This window comes from Rutidosis leptorrhynchoides, chromosome 6, assembly GCF_046630445.1.
Source record: "Rutidosis leptorrhynchoides isolate AG116_Rl617_1_P2 chromosome 6, CSIRO_AGI_Rlap_v1, whole genome shotgun sequence".
NCBI lineage: Eukaryota > Viridiplantae > Streptophyta > Magnoliopsida > Asterales > Asteraceae > Rutidosis > Rutidosis leptorrhynchoides.
This window is the reverse complement of record NC_092338.1, coordinates 233,842,004-233,854,228: the sequence shown is the minus strand read 5'-3', so window position 1 is coordinate 233,854,228 and position 12,225 is coordinate 233,842,004.

Sequence of the window (12,225 nt, the reverse complement as noted above, 5' to 3'; positions counted from 1 at the left end):
TAGGCCCAATAGATCTATCTTTAGGATTAGCGTCAATTAGTAGATCGGTTTACTAATTCTTAGGTTACCAAGCAAAAAGGGGCATATTCGGCTTCGATCAATCAACCATATAATGTAGTTTCGATTACTTGTGTCTATTTCGTAAAACATTTATAAAAATTGCGCATGTATTCTCAGCCCAAAAATATAAAGGGTAAAAGGGCAAATGAAACTCACCATACTGTATTTCGTAGTAAAAATACATATAACGTCATTGAACAAGTGCAAGGTTGGCCTCGAATTCACGAACCTAAATTAATTATATATATTTATGTGTTGGTCAATATTTGTCTAACAAATTAGGTCAAGTCATAGTGTACCGCAATCCTAATGCTCGAGACTAATATGCAAAAGTCAAAAAAAGTAAATTTGACTCAAAATAATTTCCAAAAATCTATACATGATTAATATATAGTTTAAATATCGTCATTTTATATTTTTAAATATTTTTAAAAGATTTAATAGAGTAAATAATATAATTTATTTATTAATAAATAAAGTTTTATATTAAATTTATATAATAAAGTATACTTATATATATATTAAGTAATAAAATTTATAGGGTTCATTTAATATCATAAAGATAATATGATAGGTATTATTAAAGTAAGTTATTACACATAGTAAAATATTTTTGTATCACATATTTATTTGATAAAATAATATCTATAATGTTAGTAAGTAAAAGTTGTATTATTTTGTAATAATAATTATTATTATAAAAATATCAATATTTATAATTACCAAGATGACATTATGATAAAACGATAATTCTAATTATGATAACTTTAATATTTACAATAATTTTTAATATTATCTTTAAAATAATAATTCAATTTAAAATAATAATAATAATGATATTTTATAGTAACAATGACATTTCTATTAAAATGATAATTTTTGTTAAAATGATAGTTTTAATACTAACGATACTTTTAATAATAATAGTAATGATAAAAATAATAAGAATGATAATTTTATCTAAATCAATATCATATAATATTTTAATTTCATCATGATACTCTTACCCATTATTTCCTAATCGTTTCGTTTAATAGCTTTTAATTGTCTTTTATATCGTGTTCATAATAATGATAATAATAGTAATCAAAATAATTAGGTGTTACAAATATTTGTTTTAATTACACTAATATTAATAATGATAGTTACTATGACATTATTAACGATAATACTAATAATTATCTTAATGATAATATAGTAATAATAATAATAACAATAACAATAACCATTTTTAAATAATGATATATATTAATAATGATAATAATAATAATAATACCAATAATAATAATAATAATAATAATAATAATAATAATAATAATAATAATAATAATTGGATAATAATAATAATACTAATTATAACTTTAACGATAATAACGATAGTAATAATAAAATAAAAATAACATTTTTTAATGATAAATCCCTTTTATTGATAAAGATAATAATAATGATAATAATAAGATAAAACTAGAACGACGATAAAAACGACGATAATAATAATCATTTTTTAATAAAAATATCAAAAATTCAATTGATTATAACTTCTAATCCGTTCATCGAAACCATTCGATTTCTAAAGGAAAAGTTCTTAATTTTTCGCTAGCTTTCCAAGGACATGCATATCTTATACCTTATCTCAACCGCAAGTGTAACTAATTCAAGATTCAACCTAACCTGTCTAAGGGCAATATCAAAAGTACAAGCATGCATAATCCTAAATACTCGAGCACTAGTCAGGGATACACTATTAGTATGTCAAAGTTAAATTATGAGTACTCACGTATCAATATTGAGATTCAATATTGCAGGAAAGGTACGTAGATGCAACGGAAATGATAAACACTATATTGACCTCACGAGCATACCCATGAACCATACTCAATCACCTCCATAGCTATAACCCATAATTTCCTTAATCCTATCCCACTCGAAAAACAACTTCGAAATCACTCGGACAGCACTCCGTCGTAATATTTTATGTATACTAATAATATCTTGAAATAATACGGAGTACATATATATATGTAAATCGATTGAGAGAGTTTAGAGAAAAATATTTTCAAGTTTCTATGAAATAATGAAACCTATTGAATTCTATTTATAATAGATTTTTGAATTATTAAAGTATGAATTATTAAAGTGAATTATTAAAGTATGAATTATTAAAGTGAATTATTAAAGTATGAATTATTAAAGTGAATTATTAAAGTATGAATTATTAAAGTGAATTATTAAAGTATAAATTATTAAAGTGAATTATTAAAGTTAAAGTAAAGTAAAAATAAAGTAAAGGTAAAGTTTAAGTATAGTAAAAGTATAAAACTATGTACGTATAATACGCGTATAAATATATATAATATTAATTTAAATCGTTATATATACTTAATAAAATAAAATATAAATATCGTTATCTTTATCATACTAGTTAAGTAATGAGTTGTCAAAAGTGGTTCGAGATATTTATATACGTTTTAATAATAAAGTTCTTTTTAAACTGAAAACGTTTTTGTACGTTTGAAACTAAATAGATCAATCGAGTCTTTATGAGATTCAATCTTCCACTATCCTTTGTCTAGTTCTCAATGATTCACAATTTATTCTTATTTATAACCTTACCATTTTCCGAATATTGTTAAAATGGAAAGATTTCTCAAATCAACGTGGGCCTTTCAACAGAGACTTGTAATCATAATTCAATATATCTGATAATTCAATCATTTGATCTTATCTTCTAATTCCATTGATAAACATTTTGAAACAGATACAATTATATAAAGTATTTAATCTAATATTTTTGTTTACATTTCAAGTTATAATATATACACATATGCATATATAATCATATTCGTTTAATGGTTCGTGAATCGTTGGAACTTGGTCGAGGTTGAATGAATGTATGAACATAGTTTAAAATTCTTGAAATTTAACTTAACAAATATTGCTTATCATGTCGGAAACATATAAAGATTAAAGTTTAAATTTGGTTGGAAATTTCCGGGTTGTCACATTTTGCAACAAGTGTAAAAGAAATGGTCATAGCGCGGCGAAGTGTGAGGTCTACGGACCAGGGGTTAACAGAATGAAAGGAACAAATGGGGTCGGAACGAGTAATGGCAGAGCAAGTAGTGTCGGAGCAAGTTATGCCAATGTAGTTTGTTATAAATGTGGAAAACCGGGCCACATTATTAGAAATTGCCCGAACCAGGAGAACATGAATGGACAAGGTCGTGGAAGAGTTTTCAATATTAATGCGGCAGAGGCACAGGAAGACCCGGAGCTTGTTACGGGTACGTTTCTTATTGATAATAAATCTGCTTACGTTTTATTTGATTCGGGTGCGGATAGAAGCTATATGAGTAGAGATTTTTGTGCTAAATTAATTTGTCCATCGACGCCTTTGGATAGTAAATTTTTACTCGAATTAGCAAATGGTAAATTAATTTCAGCAGATAATATATGTCGGAATCGAGAAATTAAACTGGTTAGCGAAACATTTAAGATTGACTTGATACCAGTAGAGTTAGGGAGTTTTGATGTGATAATCGGTATGGACTGGTTGAAAGAAGTGAAAGCAGAGATCGTTTGTTACAAAAATGCAATTTGCATTATACGAGAAAAAGGAAAACCCTTAATGGTGTACGGAGAAAAGGGCAACATGAAGCTACATCTTATTAGTAATTTGAAGGCACAAAAACTAATAAGAAAAGGTTGCTATGCTGTTCTAGCACACGTCGAGAAAGTACAAACTGAAGAAAAGAGCATCAATGATGTTCCCGTCGCAAAAGAATTTCTCGATGTATTTCCGAAAGAATTATCGAGACTACCTCCACATCGATCTGTTGAATTTCAAATAGATCTTGTACCAGGAGCTGTACCAATAGCTCGTGCTCCTTATAGACTCGCACCCAACGAGATGAAAGAACTGCAAAGCCAAATGCAAGAACTATTAGAATGTGGTTTCATTCGACCAAGCACATCACCATGGGGAGCTCCTGTTTTGTTTGTCAAGAAGAAGGATGGTACATTTAGGTTGTGTATTGACTACAGAGAGTTGAACAAACTTACCATCAAAAACCGTTATCCACTGTCGAGAATTGACAACTTATTTGATCAACTACAAGGCTCGTCGGTTTATTCGAAGATCGATTTACATTCTGGATATCATCAAATGCGAGTAAAGGAGGATGATATTCTAAAAACTGCTTTTAGGACGTGTTATGGTCATTACGAGTTTATGGTTATGCCGTTTGGATTGACTAACGCACCAGCTGTGTTCATGGACCTTATGAACCGAGTGTGTGGGCCATATCTTAACAAGTTTGTCTTTATTTTCATCAATGACATACTTATTTACTCAAAGAATGATCAAGAGCACGAAGAACATTTGAGAAAAGTGCTAGAAGTATTGAGGAAAGAAAAACTGTACGCTAAGTTTTCAAAGTGTGCATTTTGGTTGGAAGAAGTTCAATTCCTCGGTTACATAGTGAACAAAGAAGGTATCCAGGTGGATCCGGCAAAGATCGAAACCGTTGAAATAGCAAAACCCTTGACTGCATTAACGCATCCAAGATTTCTCCAAAATAGCAAGATTTCTGGTTACTACAGAAGATTCATCCAAGATTTCTCCAAAATAGCAAAACCCTTGACTGCATTAACGCATAAAGGGAAGAAATTTGAATGGAAGGATGAACAAGAAAAGGCGTTTCAATTATTGAAGAAAAAGCTAACTACGGCACCTATATTGTCATTGCCTGAAGGGAATGATGATTTTGTGATTTATTGTGACGCATCAAAGCAAGGTCTCAGTTGTGTATTAATGCAACGGACGAAGGTAATTGCTTATGCGTCTAGACAATTGAAGATTCACGAGCAAAATTATACGACGCATGATTTGGAATTAGGCGCGGTTGTTTTTGCATTAAAGACTTGGAGGCACTACTTATATGGGGTCAAAAGTATTATATATACGACCACAAAAGTCTTCAACACATATTTAATCAGAAACAACTGAATATGAGGCAGCGTAGGTGGATTGAATTGTTGAATGATTACGACTTTGAGATTCGTTACCACCCGGGGAAGGCAAATGTGGTAGCCGACGCCTTGAGCAGGAAGGACAGAGAACCCATTCGAGTAAAATCTATGAATATAATGATTCACAATAACCTTACTACTCAAATAAAGGAGGCGCAACAAGGAGTTTTAAAAGAGGGAAATTTAAAGGATGAAATACCCAAAGGATCGGAGAAGCATCTTAATATTCGGGAAGACGGAACCCGGTATAGGGTTGAAAGAATTTGGGTACCAAAATTTGGAGATATGAGAGAAATGGTACTTAGAGAAGCTCATAAAACCAGATACTCAATACACCCTGGAACGGGGAAGATGTACAAGGATCTCAAGAAACATTTTTGGTGGCCGGGTATGAAAGCCGATGTTGCTAAATACATAGGAGAATGTTTGACGTGTTCTAAGGTCAAAGCTGAGCATCAGAAACCATCAGGTCTACTTCAACAACCCGAAATCCCGGAATGGAAATGGGAAAATATTACCATGGATTTCATCACTAAATTGCCAAGGACTGCAAGTGGTTTTGATACTATTTGGGTAATAGTTGATCGTCTCACCAAATCAGCACACTTCCTGCCAATAAGAGAAGATGACAAGATGGAGAAGTTAGCACGACTGTATTTGAAGAAAGTCGTCTCCAGACATGGAATACCAATCTCTATTATCTCTGATAGGGATGGCAGATTTATTTCAAGATTCTGGCAGACATTACAGCAAGTATTAGGAACTCGTCTAGACATGAGTACTGCCTATCATCCACAAACTAATGGGCAGAGCGAAAGGACGATACAAACGCTTGAAGACATGCTACGATCTTGTGTTATTGATTTCGGAAACAGTTGGGATCGACATCTACCGTTAGCAGAATTTTCCTACAACAACAGCTACCATTCAAGCATTGAGATGGTGCCGTTTGAAGCACTTTATGGTAGAAAGTGCAGGTCTCCGATTTTTTGGAGTAAAGTGGGGGATAGACAAATTACAGGTCCGGAGATAATACAAGAAACTACCGAGAAAATCATCCAAATTCAACAAAGATTGAAAACCGCCCAGAGTCGACAAAAGAGCTACGCGGACAGTAAAAGAAAAGATATAGAGTTTGAAATTGGAGAAATGGTCATGCTTAAGGTTTCACCTTGGAAAGGTGTTGTTCGATTTGGTAAACAGGGGAAACTAAATCCAAGGTACATTGGACCATTCAAGATTATAGATCGTGTCGGACCAGTAGCTTACCAACTGGAGCTACCTCAACAACTCGCGGCTGTACATAACACTTTCTACGTCTCAAATTTGAAGAAATGTTTTGCTAAAGAAGATCTCACTATTCCATTGGACGAAATCCAAATCAATGAAAAACTTCAATTCATTGAAGAACCCGTCGAAATAATGGATCGTGAGGTTAAGAGACTTAAACAAAACAAGATAATGATTGTTAAGGTTCGCTGGAATGCTCTTAGAGGACCCGAGTTCACCTGGGAGCGTGAAGATCAGATGAAAAAGAAATACCCACATTTATTTCCAGAAGATACGTCAACACCTCCAACTGCTTAAAATTTCGGGACGAAATTTATTTAACGGGTAGGTACTGTAGTGACCCGAACTTTTCCATGTTTATATATATATTAAATGAAATTGTTATTTACATGATTAAGTGTTTCCAACATGTTAAGCAATCAAACTTGTTAAGACTTGATTAATTGAAATAGGTTTCATATAGACAATTGACCACCCAAGTTGACCGGTGATTCACGAACGTTAAAACTTGTAAAGACTATACGATGACATATATATGGTTATATATATAGTTAACATGATTTTATTATAAGTATGTATCTCATTAGGTATTTTAACAATGAGTTATATACATAAAAATGAGACTATTAATTTAAGAAACTCGAAAACGATATATATAACGTTTATCGTTATAACAACGTCTTACTAGGTACATATGAATCATATTAAGATATTGATACACTTGGTTAATTATGTTAAATGATAAGTAAATATATTATTAAGTGTATTAACAATGAAATACATATGTAAAAATAAGACTACTAACTTAATGATTTCGAAACGAGACATATATGTAACGATTATCGTTGTAATGACATTTAACTGTATATATATCATACTAAGATATATTATATATCATAATATCATGATAATATAACAATTTAACATCTCATTTGTTATAATAAACAATGGGTTAACAACATTCAACAAGATCGTTAACCTAAAGGTTTCAAAACAACATTTACATGTAACGACTAACGATGACTTAACGACTCAGTTAAAATGTATATACATGTAGTGTTTTAATATGTATTCATACACTTTTGAAAGACTTCAAGACACTTATCAAAATACTTCTACTTAATAAAAATGCTTACAATTACATCCTCGTTCAGTTTCATCAACAATTCTACTCGTATGCACCCGTATTCGTACTCGTACAATACACAGCTTTTAGATGTATGTACTATTGGTATATACACTCCAATGATCAGCTCTTAGCAGCCCATGTGAGTCACCTAACACATGTGGGAACCATCATTTGGCAACTAGCATGAAATATCTCATAAAATTACAAAAATATGAGTAATCATTCATGACTTATTTACATGAAAACAAAATTACATATCCTTTATATCTAATCCATATACCAACGACAAAAAACACCTACAAACACTTTCATTCTTCAATTTTCTTCATCTAATTGATCTCTCTCAAGTTCTATCTTCAAGTTCTAAGTGTTCTTCATAAATTCCAAAAGTTCTAGTTTCATAAAATCAAGAATACTTCCAAGATTGCAAGTTTACTTCCATGTTTTCTAAATCCATTCCAAGTAATCATCCAAGATCAAGAAACCTTTGTTAATTACAGTAGGTTATCTTTTTAATACAAGGTATTAATCATATTCAAACTTTAATTCAATTTCTATAACTATAACAATCTTATTTCGAGTGGAAATCTTACTTGAAATTGTTTTCGTGTCATGATTCTGCTTCAAGAACTTTCAAGCCACCCAAGGATCCTTTGAAGCTAGATCTATTTTTTCCTCATTTCTAGTAGGTTTATCCAAGGAACTTGAGGTAGTAATGATGTTCATAACATCATTCGATTCATACATATAAAGCTATCTTATTCGAAGGTTTAAACTTGTAATAACTAGAACATAGTTTAGTTAATTCTAAACTTGTTCGCAAATAAAAGTTAATCCTTCTAACTTGACTTTTAAAATCAACTAAACACATGTTCTATATCTATATGATATGCTAACTTAATGATTTAAAACCTGAAAACACGAAAAACACCGTAAAACCGGATTTAAGCCGTCGTAGTAACACCGCGGGCTGTTTTGGGTTAGTTAATTAAAAACTATGATAAAATTTGATTTAAAAGTTGTTATTCTGGAAAAATGATTTTTATTATGAACATGAAACTATATCCAAAAATTATGGTTAAACTCAAAGTGGAAGTATGTTTTCTAAAATGGTCATCTAGACGTCGTCCTTTCGACTGAAATGACTACCTTTACAAAAACGACTTGTAACTTATTTTTCCAACTATAAACCTATACTTTTTCTGTTTAGATTCATAAAATAGAGTTCAATATGAAACTATAGCAATTTGATTCACTCAAAACGGATTTAAAATGAAGAAGTTATGGGTAAAACAAGATTGGATAATTTTTCTCATTTTAGCTACGTGAAAATTGGTAACAAATCTATTCCAACAATAACTTAATCAACTTGTATTGTATATTATGTAATCTTGAGATACCATAGAAACGTATACAATGTTTCAACCTATCATGTGGACACATCTATATATATTTCGGAGCAACCATAGACACTCTATATGTGAATGTTGGAGTTAGCTATACAGGGTTGAGGTTGATTCAAAAATATATATAGTTTGAGTTGTGATCAATAATGAGATACGTATACACTGGGTCGTGGATTGATTCAAGATAATATTTATCGATTTATTTCTGTACATCTAACTGTGGACAACTAGTTGTAGGTTACTAACGAGGACAGCTGACTTAATAAACTTAAAACATCAAAATATATTAAAAGTGTTGTAAATATATTTTGAACCTACTTTGATATATATGTATATATTGTTATAGGTTCGTGAATCAACCAGTGGCCAAGTCTTACTTCTCGACGAAGTAAAAATCTGTGAAAGTGAGTTATAGTCCCACTTTTAAAATCTAATATTTTTGGGATGAGAATACATGCAGGTTTTATAAATGATTTACAAAATAGACACAAGTACGTGAAACTACATTCTATGGTTGAATTATCGAAATCGAATATGCCCCTTTTTATTAAGTCTGGTAATCTAAGAATTAGGGAACAGACACCCTAATTGACGCGAATCCTAAAGATAGATCTATTGGGCCTAACAAACCCCATACAAAGTACCGAATGCTTTAGTACTTCGAAATTTATATCATATCCGAAGGGTGTCCCGGAATGATGGGGATATTCTTATATATGCATCTTGTTAATGTCGGTTACCAGGTGTTCACCATATGAATGATTTTTATCTCTATGTATGGGATGTGTATTGAAATATGAAATCTTGTGGTCTATTGTTACGATTTGATATATATAGGTTAAACCTATAACTCACCAACATTTTTGTTGACATTTAAAGCATGTTTATTCTCAGGTGAATACTAAGAGCTTCCGCTGTTGCATACAAAAATAAGGACAAGATTTGGAGTCCATGTTTGTATGATATTGTTTAAAAACTGCATTCAAGAAACTGATTTCGATGTAACATATTTGTATTGTAAACCATTATGTAATGGTCGTGTGTAAATAGGATATTTTAGATTATCATTATTTGATAATCTACGTAAAGCTTTTTAAACCTTTATTTATGAAATAAAGGTTATGGTTTGTTTTAAAAATGAATGCAGTCTTTGAAAAACGTCTCATATAGAGGTCAAAACCTCGCAACGAAATCAATTAATATGGAACATTTTTAATCAATAAGAACGGGACATTTCAACAATAGACCACAAGATTTCATATTTCAATACACATCCCATACATAGAGATAAAAATCATTCATATGGTGAATACCTGGTAACCGACATTAACAAGATGCATATATAAGAATATCCCCATCATTCCGGGACACCCTTCGGATATGATATAAATTTCGAAGTACTAAAGCATCCGGTACTTTGGATGGAGTTTGTTAGGCCCAATAGATCTATCTTTAGGATTCACGTCAATTAGGGTGTCTGTTCCCTAATTCTTAGATTACCAGACTTAATAAAAAAGGGGCATATTCGATTTCGATAATTCAACCATAGAATGTAGTTTCACGTACTTGTGGCTATTTTGTAAATCATTTATAAAACCTGCATGTATTCTCATCCCAAAAATATTAGATTTTAAAAGTGGGACTATAACTCACTTTCACAGATTTTTACTTCGTCGGGAAGTAAGACTTGGCCACTGGTTGATTCACGAACCTATAACAATATATACATATATATCAAAGTATGTTCAAAATATATTTACAACACTTTTAATATATTTTGATGTTTTAAGTTTATTAAGTCAGCTGTCCTCGTTAGCAACCTATAACTAGTTGTCCACAGTTAGATGTACAGAAATAAATCGATAAATATTATCTTGAATCAATCCACGACCCAGTGTATATGTATCTCAGTATTGATCACAACTCAAACTATATATATTTTGGAATCAACCTCAACCCTGTATAGCTAACTCCAACATTCACATATAGAGTGTCTATGGTTGTTCCGAAATATATATAGATGTGTCGACATGATAGGTCGAAACATTGTATACGTGTCTATGGTATCTCAAGATTACGTAATATACAATACAAGTTGATTAAGTTATGGTTGGAATAGATTTGTTACCAATTTTCACGTAGCTAAAATGAGAAAAATTATCCAATCTTGTTTTACCCATAACTTCTTCATTTTAAATCCGTTTTGAGTGAATCAAATTGCTATGGTTTCATATTGAACTCTATTTTATTAATCTAAACATAAAAAGTATAGGTTTATAGTCGGAAAAATAAGTTACAAGTCGTTTTTGTAAAGGTAGTCATTTCAGTCGAAAGAACGACGTCTAGATGACCATTTTAGAAAACATACTTCCACTTTGAGTTTAACCATAATTTTTGGATATAGTTTCATGTTCATAATAAAAATCATTTTCCCAGAATAAAAACTTTTAAATAAAAGTTTATCATAGTTTTTAATTAACTAACCCAAAACAGCCCGCGGTGTTACTACGACGGCATAAATCCGATTTTACGGTGTTTTTCGTGTTTCCAGATTTTAAATCATTAAGTTAGGATATCATATAGATATAGAACATGTGTTTAGTTGATTTTAAAAGTCAAGTTAGAAGGATTAACTTTTATTTGCGAACAAGTTTAGAATTAACTAAACTATGTTCTAGTGATTACAAGTTTAAACCTTCGAATAAGATAGCTTTATATGTATGAATCGAATGATGTTATGAACATCATTACTACCTCAAGTTCCTTGGATAAACCTACTGGAAATGAGAAAAATAGATCTAGCTTCAAAGAATCCTTGGATGGCTTGAAAGTTCTTGAAGCAGAATCATGACACGAAAACAATTTCAAGTAAGATTTCCACTCGAAATAAGATTGTTATAGTTATAGAAATTGAATTAAAGTTTGAATATTATTATTACCATGTATTAGAAAGATAACCTACTGTAAGTAACAAAGGTTTCTTGATCTTGGATAATTACTTGGAATAGATTTAGAAAACTTGGAAGTAAACTTGCAATCTTGGAAGTATTCTTGATTTTATGAAACAAGAACTTTTGGAATTTATGAAGAACACTTAGAACTTGAAGATAGAACTTGAGAGAGATCAATTAGATGAAGAAAATTGAAGAATGAAAGTGTTTGTAGGTGTTTTTGGTCGTTGGTGTATGGATTAGATATAAGGGATATGTAATTTTGTTTTCATGTAAATAAGTCATGAATGATTACTCATATTTTTGTAATTTTATGAGATATTTCATTCTAGTTGCCAAATGATGGTTCCCACATATG